Here is a 14,646-nt window from a genome sequence, read left to right as displayed (position 1 = left end):
GGGAAACTCCAAGTTGAAAAAAAATGTTAAATTTTTTTTTTAAAAAGACAAAAAAAATATATATATATATATAAAAAATATATTTTTGTGAGCAGGTCCTAAAATTAGCATATTAGCTTAAAACAATTCTATTAAATGCCCGTGGGGTGTCTACTTTTAAAAAAGGTATGATTTGATGGGGTAAATTGAATTGGCCAGGTTCAACAACGTCCCAATTAACACCGGGGGAAGGATGGCCACACACCTAATTTCCAATTAGAAAAATGCACACGTACCAAATGTGGCCTTTTAGTTCCCACAAAAATGAAAAACCCATGCATGGGGTACCACTGTACTCAGGAGATGTTGCTGAACACATTATGGGGTGTCGTGTGACAGCGGCATATACCAGGAGCTGGGGGAAAATACACACACAAAAATACTACTGCAAACTTTGAAAACATGCTGGTGGTAAAATGTGTGCATGCAAAGAGTTAAAATACCAGCATTTAAAATACCCTGTGGTGTCTAGTTTTGAAAAATATATGGCTTTATTGGGCACACTGAAATGGCCCGGCTCAAAGATGTACCAAATAGGGCATGGGCAGTGGATCCCCAAATGCCAAAGTTCAACATTGAAAAATGCGCATGCCCCAAATGTGGCCCTTTTGCCCCCAAACGGCCAGGCAAAATCATTCATGTGAGGTATCGCTGTACTCAGGAGATGTTGCTGAACACGTATTGGGGTGTTTTGTGATAGTGACATATACGAGAACTTTTTAAGTCATACCTGAAGTAAAATGTGTGTGGAAAACCAAATGCAAAAAAATGACTACCACAAAGTTTGACAAAGACTGGTGGTAGATATGGTGCATGGAAAGAGTTAAAATACTAGCATTTGAAATACCCTGGGCTGTCTAGTTTTCAAAAATATATGATTTGATGGGGTAAATTGCATTGGCCAGGTTCAAAGATACCCGAAATGGCACATGGGGGGAAGAATTACCAGATTTGGAAAAAATGGCTTTGAAATAGCAAAACGCTACCTGTACTTATTGCCCCATAATGTGCAGAAAAAAGCAAAAAAACATAAAAACATTGGGTATTTCTAAACTCAGGACAAATAGTAGAATCTATTTAGCAGGTTTTTTCATTACCTTTTATAGATGAGTAAAAGATTTTTCAACTAAAAGTTAGAAACAGTCATTTTTTTCTAAATTTTTCACCATATTTTATACTTTTTTTAGTAGTAAATAATATGATACAATCAAAACAATGTCATCTAAAGAAAGCCCTTCTTGTCCTGAAAAAAACAATATCTAATGTGTGTGGGTTCAGTAAACGGGAAAGAAGAAAATTACAACTAAACACAAGCAGCGCAGAAATGTTAAAAAGGCCATTGTCACGAAGGGTACAAAAAGTAAAATCAGCCTTTGTCACGAAGGGGTTAAAGGAATAAGTCGCTTCTTTTCTTGTAATGGAAATAATACTTTATGATAGAATGTATTTTTTGTCGATCTACTTCCAAAATATGCAGAAATACACAATGGCAAACAAAAGTAAAAAAAAAAGTTTATTAATGCAGGTGTATGATGTTTATTTGTCTTTTTCTGCTCTGTTATTATAGATTTTATTGTTACTAGGAATTAGATGTCTAAGAGGCTGCTAACTTTGAAATGGTAAATAGATTGTAACAAGGAAGCGCTGTAAGTGAGCAGACTGGCGGAAATTGTGTGACAGACGCATGTTCTGAGCTGTGAATACGACAATAACAAGATATCGACAAGGGCAGAAAATCATTGGGGAAACGTAAGAGATGAGATTTTGCTTAGAGCTTCTTTCCATTGATGAATTCATTTTTTCCTCTTGCTACTTTTATATTTTGATATCCCAGAATAAATGGTGATTTTTTTATTTTTTTACCATAATAGAAGTCAGGTTTTTATTTCAAAACAGACCTCAATCCTGTGATATGATTAAAACCCTATTTTTCAATTAATTTGCTGAGTTCAGGAGACAACACTTTACTGGATGCCGGAATTATTTTTTTTATTTTTTTTATTTGTTAACTAAAATTTATGTTTTAACTTAAATAATTATACTAGGAATTCAGCCAAAAGACTGTTTTGAAATATTATTATTATTATTATTATTATTATTATGTGATTTACTTTAATACATTTTGCACTTATATGTGGTTGCTTATCTGGTGTTACCTTGCCGGCGGTTCCAGCGTTGCCGCGAGCAGGGGAGCCGAGACGCAGCCCGCGCGTTCAGCCCCCTGCTCGTTCGCGGGAAGATGCGTTGTGGTCCGTCCGGCCGTTAGATGCGCGCCCCTGTGTGGTGATCTAAGGTTAGACCGGACGCGCGTCTCAGCAGCATGAGAGCCGTTCGCGCATGAATCTCATGAATATTTATGCCGCGTCTTAAAGGGGTACTTATCTCTTTTCCTCCTCCCCCTAATTTAGGGGGTAGGAGGATCCTGAGCTAGAGGACTATTTAAACCTTCAGTCTGCATGTACCCCTTGCCTGTGATAGTGCCTTTATTGCCTTCACTAGCGTTCCAGAATCTTATTTGCCTTTTCGTTGCCTGAACTTTGCTTGAACCTGACCATCCGTTGTTTGCTGCCTGCCCTGACCTCTGCTCGTGACCCCGACTATCCGTTGTCTGCTGCCTGCCCCGACCTCTGCTCGTGACCCCGGCTATCCTTTGTTTGCTGCCTGTCCTGACCTCTGCTTGTGACCCCGACTATCCGATTGCCAGCTCCTAGTACCATCTGGTTATTCCTGTACTGCTCGTCATCACCGCTTGGGGGCGCCTTTCCTGGTACTGCAGCGTGGATCCACAGCCTGAACCACCATTAGTGACATCTGGCTACATATGCTTTTTTTTACCCAAGATATCTGTCACTTTTCCTATATGTTCCGTGGCCCAGTTCAGAACATAAAATAAACCTACTTAATGGATCTTTCTCTCGCTAATTCAAATACAGGAACATTATATAATATCAAAAGGCAGCATGAGCCTCGAATGTGTGCAGACAGCAGGAGGTGCATTGGTCGGTGCCCCCAAAATATATATAAATATAAAAAATGGAGAAGGGGCAGGAACATGGCTTGAAGTGCTGTATTCAGGGACGGTTATAACTTTTGGCCAAAGGGGCAGCCATGCCCAGGCCCAGGCTTACCTTAGGGGCCCACAGGCTCTGTCCTTCAAGCCCCCTGTTGTGTTTATGAGCTGTTCCATGTTAATCACCAGAGAGAACTATATAAAGCACTCTTCGTGGGGGTACGGAGGAGGCCCATGATGAAATTTAGTTGCTGACATATGCGCTTGTTAGTGTGGACGGTATTATATACACAGAGGGGATTTGTTAAGGTCACTGCATACCCCACCTTCACTGGGAACTTGGTAAGTTTTCCCGAAGATATTGTCAAGAATGAGTTAAATACAAAAATGCACACTTCAAGACTGCGCTCTCAAGCTCACTTATCACACACATTAGAGCTTTGGCCCCGTGGTGCATTTGTGGTGGTTTTGCTGAAATACCATTGTTGTCACCTTCTTTTACCCCACTATACCTACGCTTCCCTACACCATAGAGGATTATTGTTAGTATGTCAATAATATTAGTATTTTGCTAAATCTGTGACAGAACACCATCCCCATGAGATCCCTTTGCATCAATTATATTTTTCTGAAGTTGCAGAATACTGTCCGGCATTTGGATGAGCCCCTTCCGGTCCCCTATTTCCATAGCCAGTCTGCAACTGCGTCACTGAATATTGAATTCTCAAGCTCATGTATCATACACAGTAAAACATCTTGTGTCCGTGGAGGTGCTTTTGGTGGATGTTTTACTGAAATATAACTATTTTATTGTTTGGCCTTAGTTGTTGATTATAGGACTATATACAGCCCTTTCTTCCCAAACAGAAAGGACTCCGTCTAGCTGTTTCTTATAGGTATCATCTAGCCCACTACTGGCATGTTTAAGGACGATGACAGGACTCAGGTCCTTTCCTTTTTCTATTTTGGATGACATTGTTGGCCAAGTGTATTGAAGTCAGCTTTCTGTTTGTCTCTGCCTTACGCAGCTCTGTGTCCCATACAAAGATAATGGCTTCAGAATGCCTCCTGTGGTGGATGAGCCAGAGGGACACGGTCTGGATGCTCAACTCATTGTTTTCTCCGAGAGCTTCTCCTCCATACTTACTTTTGAGAATAAAGACATTTCAACTAACACAAACTATATATACAGAAAATCTACTCCTGATTTGTAAAGCCAAGCTTGGCTACTCAAACAATTGTGAGTTGTAGGTAAGCTGCATGGTAGCCATGCGATAGCCTCTTATCTCTTGAATTTTGTCAACAAATATTGGTTGGTTAAGCATTATGGAATCTTTAATGATGGCCCGTCTTAACGTTAAAGTAGGAACTAAGAAATTCTACTTCTTAACCCTGATTAGAGTTTGAAATGTTTGTTGTATTGTCATTGCCCTATATTTAATTTTGATTTACAGCTAAATTTAATCACTAATAATAATAATAAATAATCCATACATATGTCAGAGCAGTGCAAATTAAACCTTTTTATCTCAGCAATTTCTAGCAATCTCAAAAAACTTTGATTAAGTTTGTTCTTTGTTCATGCTTTCAATAGCAAAATATGGAAGAATAATAAAGGAAAATTGGAATTTGGTCTTGTTACTGGTTGGTAATAATAAGCTGCCATTTCTTAACAAAAATATAACTAGATCACAAATATTGGAAGCACTATTTTCTCAATAACAGATTTTCATGGAAATATCCTTTAACTATTGGTCCTTATATTAGACTTTTCTAATGGATCACCCCCCCCCCCCTTGGGATTAAATACTTAGCTACACAACCTGCAATATAATAACTAACAGTAAAATTGAATTAACTTGAAAAAATACTTAGTCCAGTTCTAATTAAGTCAGCATTGTAAGGTTCAGTGATTAACAAATAACAGAGTCATTCCTAAGTAGATGCAATCAATGCTAACTTCATATACAGGAAGAGTAGCTGATGCCTATTGTATAGACAACCAACTCTTCAGTTACAGTAACAATAGACCAACACCACTCAATAACTAATCAGGCTTCATTTGCTGTAAGTGAGTTCATCTAACGATTCCTTGAAATAGCCGTGTAAGTACTTTTAATGTAAAGAGAACGACATAGCATAGCTGTGCGCTACAGATCTATTATAAGTTTGGTTCTTCCTGTGCGTGGACTGGTTGTTTAGGCGTTAAAATGACGTGAACGTTGTGGATCATAAAGCGTTAAATTGTATACATTTAAAATAATTAAAATGCCTTTGCCACCTAAAAATCTTGTAATTAATGAAAATATATAATAGCATCTACCCGTATATATCTTGATATCATATATATACATCATAAAATTTTTGTTAAGCTTTCAGAACCACCTTCAAGTGGAAGCCAACATGGTAGTCGTACGCAGAAACTTGTCCTATGGAGTTATATGGAGCTGTTAATAAAAGATTACTTTCACACCAGATGCTGTGTGACCATGGTTGGGCGCTCCATGAGGCGTATGGAACTGCCTAGGCGATTGCCAAATGGCCATAAGAGTCGACCCATAGGTCAATTAAGAAGATCTGAGATCTTCGCAGATCAACCCACTGTGTGCAGTGGAGCATGAACCAGTTCAGGAAGGACTCCATAGGACATAATATACCTGTGCCCCTTACATGCTGTGGGGTAATTCATAATTGAAACAATGTAATTTTACTTTTAATCCCATTAATCAGTCCATCTCTTAATAACAACAGAGGTGACATGGCAACCGTAACTGGAGGAAGATGGCCAACATGATTTTTCTTTTTCTTAAAAAAAAAAAAAGGAGAGCACCTGCTGATGGAAACACAGACTTGAAAAGTTCTATTAAACTTAATGTTCACATTAGCAAGTTTCTTCAAGCAACATACTTTTCAGGGTCAAATCTTATTTCATCTGGTAGATAAACTAGACAATGCTTTCCCAACCTCCATTGTTGGCAAAACCAGCGAAGCTTTCCTAATCGGTATGTTTTTTTTTGTCTGACGATGGAAAAGTTCTGATGACCTATTGATCCACCCAACACAAATTTCCCAGTATAAGGTAGGGCATCAGATAAAGCCATGTATCTAATAACTGACTGCAGTGAAAGATGGTATAATATTCATCGCAAATGTGGACTAATGTCGTAACATCTCATTCCCAGTTTCAATCCATAACTCTTAGCACATATGAAATAGAATTAAATGTTCAGTACTTTCCATGAATTATGTATTGTGGGTAATCTGTCCAAAGTCCTTTCTGACATTGAGTGTTTTTAATGACTTCTAAACCCACAAAATATTTCCTTTTTGTGGTTTTTAAGTGTAGTGAGTGTATTAGGTGTATGATAAATTATCATTGGCTTTAGTGTACCTGTTTATGGATATAAAAGACTACACTTTTTCACATGTATGGCCAACTGATGTCCATCATCTACCGTAAAAAATGAAATTAAAATATAAAGCCATAATCTTCTGCCATTATTGTGTTATGTAGTAACCTAAGATGCTGTGTTCTTGGAAGGCCTCTTACAGAGCCAATAAACTTTTAAGCAAGTTCTTCATTAATAAAATATTTTAATTAAGTTGGCTTTGGAATTTTGTGGAAATAGATGGATTTTTAAGTGGTTTTCCATTGAAATAGTGTTTGATCTGTATATAGTAATCAAGCAAGTTGTAATTTTTACTGAAGGTATACAGTAAGTGAGGTTGGCCAACGTGACACACACACACACACACACACACACTGACATTTCAGTAAATAAACTTTCGATTAGTAGATTTAATTTGAATTTTTGTTCCAGATTTAATTTGAGCACCTCACCCACCGACTCACCCCAACTACACAGAATAAAATAAAACTATTCCGCACTGGCCATTTCAATAGTGTATTCAGTGTACTTATAGTGTGTTCATAGTACACTTATAGTGTATTCATGGTGTATTCATAGTTTATAGTGTATTCATAGTGTACCTACAGTGTATTCATAGTGTACTTATAGTGTATTCATAGTACAGAATTAGTGTATTCATAGTGTATAGTGTATTCCTAGTGCATTTGTAGTGTATTCATAGTGTATGCATAGTGTATTTATAGTCTATAGTGGAGTTATAGTGTACTTCTAGTGTATAGTGTATTTATAGTCTATTCATAGTGTATTTATAGTATATAGTGATTACATAGTGTATAGCGTATTAATAGTGTACTTCTAGAGTATAATGTATTTATAGTGTACTTATAGTGTATTTACAGTGTATTCATAGTGCACTTACAGTGTATTTATAGTGTATAGTGTACTTAGTGTATTTATAGTGTATAGTGTACTTACAGTGTATTTATAGTGTATAGTGTACTTACAGTGTATTTATAGTGTATAGTGTACTTAGTGTATTTATAGTGTGCTTGTACTTGAATTTGTGGTGAGCTGTTGTGGGACAACTGATTTTCTGGGGTTTTTTTACATTCATGTTGCTATCTGTGTTGAGTTTCAAATAGACCCTTAAATCTAATTCACAGACGTAAGGGGTTAAAAGGGGTGTGCCTGTGGGCGTTACCAACAGAGGTCATGGCAGGAGACTAGGTCACAGGAGCCAGGGGGCGTGCTCACACTGGACAGGGCGCGAGCGCGCCCACTCTGTGCCAGGGAGAAGGGGAGTGTCCCCAGCCGCACTCCGCCTCGCAGTGGGTGTGCGCGCGCACGTGTGGGAGCCTGTCCGGTAACGTGTATCCAGCGACAAAACCCCCCAAAACAACAAAAACAAACACCGACAGCATGACCGCCGAGAGGCAACCGGACAGGGAGGAGGACGACGAGAAAGAGGCCAGCAGTAGAACGGACACTCATAACAGCACGGTGAGGAGACAAAGAGTAGGGGAGAAGGGGGCGTCAGAGGGAAAGGGGGGCGTCAGAGGGAAAGGGGGGCGGGGAGGAAGTGGAGGACAGGTGAGGAGGGCAAAGGAAGGAAGTGTGAGGGGAAGAGAGAGTTTTGTGTTTGGGGATAATATGATGAGTCTGCACAAGATATATTATATGGTATTAGTTATTATTGGCTGGTGTATGGCTTCCGTTCCGTATTCCGCCGTCTGAGGTGAATGTCACGCTGTATACCCTCATGCTGTCCCGGTCTCTTTCTATTAGAAGGGATATCTGGATTTGGTGACACATAGTCATTAGACAGAAACGTTAACAAAGTACGGGGGGGGGGGGGTTAGAGAATTATCTAAAACTGGAGGGCCAGAGGTTTGGATGTAATGTAAGTAAGGTTTACATCATTGGGAGGGCAGTAGCTAAATGGAGCAGCCTCCCAGCAAAAGTGGTAGACGCTAATACAGCCAGGGTATTTAAGCTTGTGTGATAGAGGCATAAAACTAACCTCAGGCTAAGATGAGCTCAAGGGCTGAATGAGGTGCGAGTCCTTAACGCAGGTGACAGCCGGCAGACCAGACTGGCCGAGAGGGTCCCATCCTCCATGACAATGTTCTAGAATTTATTCTAAGCAGCGTTCGCCTGGTTTACCCGCTTTAGTCTGTAGTCTCCTTTATTAACTGTCCCTTTTCCTTTGTCTTTTGGCCAATGTATGTTTTAGTCTCCCTATCTGTCTTTATGATGAGCCGACTAGATGGTCCTTCTATGTCGCCAGGTTCTATGTTTAGTTGGTCATTTTACTTTCTAAAGCTGAAGTGACATCACTATTGTATACTTGATAATTAGGTATTTGTGAATCGGCTACTGTTGGATTCACAGACAGAACCGAGCAACTGGTCATGTGGCTCATGTAGTTATGAGTTGGGTCATGACAGCTGTCGAGTAATAGTCTCCCACCCAGATGGCAAAGACTGGAGAAAAGATCCAGCCGTTTGGCTCACTCGTGATGAGATATCTGCAGAGAAACTGCAGCGACGGGAATGCTGAAAGAATGCTGTTCCCAAACGGACATGACGTCGGGTGCCCCAAGACTGCCAACCATGTGGGTTCTGATGGCGGATCTTCAAAAAGGAGATCACTGAGCCATGAGCTGCCGGTACTTTCACAGACCCGGGCAGAAGGATCTTGCCCTCAGTAGACCTTTTCATTTTATTTGTTAAAACAACCATGCATTTAATGATGCCCCCAAATACTAAGAGACAGACACACCCATAGAAGCGATGAATGTCGTGTGTTTGAGGTGTTGGGGTTTTTTCTTCTGAAAGTCAGTTTTTTTAATAGATTTTATAATACAGGTACAACTCCGGAGCATTCTTTGCAGAGTAATGCACGTACAAAGGGGAAAGGAACAAAGACAAAAAGGATATAGAGTAAAATTGGTCCAATGTTCCTGAGCGGGAGAATATGGAAGGGAGAGCAAGGGGCGGGGGGGACAGAGAAAAGAGAATGGAAAAATAATTAATTTGGAGAGGCTGAGTGTGTTAACAATGAGGCTCCCGAGTGAGTGAGTGAGTGAGTGAGTGAGTCGGTTCACCCCAATCACACTGAATAAAGGGCCAGCAGACCGAATTCAGGAGGGCAGCAGATGCCAATAATATAAGCTTGAAAAGCCCTCCTTGTGCACCAAGAAGCCATTGGCTCTTCCTTTCCTCCGCGAAGGCTTGTGTTACGCGCTTGTTTGAGCAACACTTTGATCCTCTATCAAAGTCTTTGAAGTGCGTAAATGGTGCATTGTGGGAGCAGCAGCGAAAAGAGTATATCACGAGTTCTGGTTATCAACATATTTGTTGCGCCATTTAGATAATAGTTCACATTATCAATTGCCATTCACAGTGTAGTGACTATTAGTTTACATAGTAGTTGAAAAGTAATACATTTTATTTTCCTACTTTGGTATTTCCCCATAAACTATAATTTTATATATATATATATATATATATATATATATATATATATCTTATAACGTCTTCTGCGTATGTGGTCTGCTAGAAGGGTAAAAAGAGCCCTCTATCTTTATAATGGTTATTTCCTCTGTACGTTCTGAGATATTATATGTCTGAATGAAATGTGGTTCCAGTAGACGAGCTGCTTTTTGGCTTTTATTTTTGTTTAAGCGAACTGTCATCGCACTGTTCTCTTGTGTTTTATGTGGTGAAACTGACGTTTTGGTGGTTTGCCCGTTTCAGAAAGTCGATGACCTAATTTCTTTTGTTTTTGTTTTGTGGTCTTCCATGTAACGCTTTGTTGCATGTCGCCGGGTTTGTATTGGTGACATCTATAGAAAAATCAAAAGGCCAGCGAAAGGCGTGAGAAGATTTGGCCTGTTTCTCAAATGAAATATGCATAGAAAGCACTTTTTTTCTTGGTAATTTACATTTAGCGATTTTCCGTGATATACAATCAGTCGCAATGCTTTTGGTTGCTGCATGTTGACGAGAAGATGATCATCGTGCTGGTCTAGTGTGCCGGGGTCAACGCCTCTCTCAGAAACATCCGTAATTGGATCGCTTTTATAAATCTTTGTCTCTTTACCTAATTTATGGGTTTGTCTTTGTCAGTTCTAGTTTTGTCATGCCCCTTTAATATATGTATTGTAAGAAGCGCTGTGTAAATTGTTTGCGCTATATAAATAAAAATAATAACTCTAAGTGGAATTTAATGGCGTGTAAGAATCGTTTGACCCACCTGGTGTGAACATCGAGACTGGTTGAAAGACTGTTATTAGACCCATGCGGGTACCGTAACTAGCACGTCGCCACAACAGAGTCTTTGTGATGGGCTAGAAGATCTTAATACTAGATTCATAGTATTGGAAAATATCAGGTATGTTCTTCAAGACGTAATTCACCTTAACGTCGAAGAGTGTGTTTGAAATATATTGTAGATACAAAGAGTGTGTGTTTGAAATGTATTATAGACATGTTCCAGATCATCCCAAAGGTGTGCGATGGGGTTGAGGTCAGGGCTCTGTGCAGACCACTCAAGTTCTTCCACACCAAGCGCATCCAACCCTGTCTTTATGGCCCTTGTTTTGTGCACCGGGGCACAGACGTGCGGTAATAGAAAAGGTTATTCCCCAAACTGTCACAAAGGGGAAAGCAAAGCTCTGTCCAAAATGTCTTTCAATAATTAAGAGGTGCGTCCCACTGCTTTGTCCGCCACTATATGGACTACAAGTAAGGTCTCTAAAAAATGGTTGGAGTTTGGTGTGGAGGAACTTGACCGGCTGCACAGAGCCCGACCTTTAACCCCATTGAATAGCTTTGGGATGAACTGGAGCAGGGATTGTGAGCCGGTCCTAACTACTGGATGAATGGGCAAAAATCCCCACAGAAACACCCCAAATCTTATGGAAAGCCTTCCCAGGAGAGTGGAAACTATTATAGCTGCAAATGGGGGGACCGACTACATATTAATGCCGATGTGTTTAAAATGCCGTGTCTTAAAAGTCCCTGTTGGTGTAATGGTCAGGTGTCCCAATACTTTTGTCCATGCAGTGTACATCATTGTTGTGACTTGAGCTCTGCGCATGTAGAAAGTTGGAGGTACTGTTTGCACGCACACTATGCGAATCGCAGTGATGTTCCTGCGCGCGGGGGGGGGTTCTTGGTAGTCGCATGCCTGATAGTTTGAGTAGTTTTGGACTAGGGGGTTCTGGCAAAATTCTGGTCCATCTCTTTGAGTAAGCAGTCTGCTTTCCTGTTCAGACACTGCGGTACAAATGCCAAGTGCAAGCAACCGGCGTTTTCCTTCAGTGTTCACCATGTGATATTTAATAACACGCTGCTGTCTTTGAATTTAACCTGTTGCCAGCTGGATTTTCTATTTTGTTATGCATTCCTTTTGTGTATGCATATAATTAATAATATACACAACTACACAATCACACTTTTATCTGTGACTATAACCAAACAGTAATTTACTCGGTGGTTAGTCTGTGTGTAAGGAATAATTGTTTCTGTGCCAGGCAAATTAATTGCATTGTAATTCTTACATTGTTTCATATGATACTCTTTTTAAACTAAGTGTAACAGCAGAAGCTCAGGCAAACCTGTTGGAAGCTAGAACTCTGTCCGCATAAAACTCTTCAAAGGAAAGGTTAACGGTCTGACAGCCTGTGTATGCGCTGAAATAGGCAATCAAATTGATGTAGAAAGTGCAGCCCTGCAGCTGGAGTTTCCGTCCTCCTTCTCTGTGGGATGGCAGGAAAGCGGTCTGTACAGGGGTACAGGGTCGGTACAGGGTCGGTACAGGGGTACAGGGTCAGAAGAGACGCCCGTCTGTAGTGGAGCTGACCGATGGTAAGTATGTCCTGTGCGCTGAGACTCGCTCGCCGGACACATCCTATAAGCAGAAAGAAGCTGAGGCAGGGAATGGGGCAAATGCAGAAGGATGGATTCTGCACAATCCCCTTGCCCGTTTGTAAGGGGAGCACCATGAAAGATACAGCCCAGCCATCATAAACACATTAATGCATATGACACAGGTGTGGCCCCATTAAATGTTCATGGTGCGCCCCTTACAAACGCTCGAGGGGATTGTGCAGAATCCAAACTTCTGCGTTTGCCCCATACCCTCCCAGACATCGGCAGGGTGTGAAGATGGATAGACGGACCTCACCATGGTGTTACAGTTCAGCTCCCAAAAGTGGGGGGAGGGCTAAGCTGCGGGTCATATGTCTCCCTTTTTATATTTTGTCAAAGAATAATTAGTTGTAGCCCGGCAGTCGTGAGACACAGAAATGAGGCACTGATAAGTTTTAAGCAACTCGGTGCCAAGCGTGGTTCTGTGTTGTGAAGCATGTTATAGAAGCATCAGGTTAGATGGAAGAATGCAGCCGTTGGGACTCGAGAACACAGCCCTAATTTTAATCTCGCTGTTTGAGTATCTTCAGAAGTCTCTTAACCCCAAATTCCACCAACGTTCACAATTAATGCTATTATGTCTGTTCCTTTTTTAAACAGTAGGCCTCATATTATACATTTGTATTATTTGAGCCTGAGACTAGCTTAGCGCACCGACATTTTTTCTTTTCCTTTTTTAAACAGTACAGCTTTTTGGTTTGGCAGTGGTGTTTCCTGTAAATAGACGTATGAAGCGCTCGTACAAAAAATTCAGAGTCCCCCAAGTCTGTAGACGTTGTAAATGATCACAAATTACACATTCAAACAGCTGGCTAAATAACTAGTGAGTGATACGTCTTTTGGCTTCGGCGTTGCTGTATCCGGGCTGTAGGTCGGCTCACCTGCCGTATTTGTCCCTGGAGGTGATGATAATGTGGGCTGCTGCGGGCTCCTGGATATCACCGCAGAGGCATCGGGTTTAGGCGGATTATGTTGTGTTTTGGTGCCGTCCTTGCTGGACTTTGTGGTCTTTCTTATTCTCCATCCTCTTCCCTTGCCCTTTACGTTGCGTTTTATTTATACAGATTCTGCAGCGCTGGTGGAATTTGGAACGGTGAAAATATGTTACGAAGCCAATCTAAAACTGGCGATAACGTTCTCACACGTTAAGAAACATTTAGTACAGAAGAAGAGGGTCCTGTTCCTTGGAGCTTGCAATCTGTCGCATATCGGCTGTAGCCCAGTAGGCAGCTGTTGTGGAATTCTCAGCTAGTCTTTGGCAAGCTTACCCTGCCTGAGCGTCATGGGAGTTGTAATTCCACAACAGCTACATAGGTACAGGTCTTTTATTCACAAGTAGACTATAATTTTCCCCATGTTTATGTTTCTAGCGAAAGTTTTTTTTTTTAAATGAATGTATTGATTTCAGCCGGGCGTTTCAGAACAAATTCACGAGTTGCAACATTGTGTTTACTGGACGGCTGACCTCTTTATTAAAATCTATTTACTATGAAATGAACGTAGAGGGACTAATCTTTTACTTTCCCTGGTTTAGTCCTTCTGTAACTACTGTGCGGACACCGCGAGTGGAAAGGGATATTTCCGTCCCAAGAATGGCTGCCGACACCTCATTGTGAAGAAAGAATGACAAACACAAGTGGCGTGTGTGGCTGGCCTTAAAATAGCGCATGGTGCTCGCACTCCCTTTCCTCCTTATATGTCCCACGGTATTTCCAGCCCTCAGCTGAGCGCATACTCCGTACCGGTTAAAAAAGCGAATTGGAATCTACCGGCTTAAGTTGTTTAAGAGAGCACCATTTATTCAACATAAATTAGTTTTGAAAGTCCTGCCAATCATGATTTTTTCCCCCTTTTTCAGTTGATTTATACAATTTATGATCTTAATCCCAGAGGGCATCAAGTGAACACTCACTCTTACCGGAATACCGGGACATTGCTGCTTGAACCTTTATAATATTCTATAAAACATATTATTCAACGCATTTCATACGTGAATGTTATGTATTTTTGGCTTTGTTTTGTAGTAGCTGGTTGGTTCTAATAGCTTTGCTGCCCCTTAGGGGGTTTTTAAGCTTAATGAAAACAGGTTAGGGTACATGTTGAAGGACACGTGGGCTTGTTGTAAGGTCCCCCACCCCGATTAAAAGGTTAGATGCCCCTGCCCTTCTGAATTTGCCCTAAAACACATGAACACGAAGAGAAAGGGCCCGGTTTGTGGTTCATGCATTTTGTTTTACTGAACATCTTGTACCTTTTTTTTTTTTTTTTTTTTTTCCAGGACAGCCAAATA

Source organism: Sceloporus occidentalis, unplaced genomic scaffold (assembly GCF_023333645.1).
Source record: "Sceloporus occidentalis isolate IW3139 unplaced genomic scaffold, rSceOcc1.0.p SCAF_35, whole genome shotgun sequence".
In the NCBI taxonomy this organism is placed as follows: domain Eukaryota; kingdom Metazoa; phylum Chordata; class Lepidosauria; order Squamata; family Phrynosomatidae; genus Sceloporus; species Sceloporus occidentalis.
The sequence above is the reverse complement of the archived record's forward strand: the minus strand, read 5'-3'. Positions refer to the sequence as shown.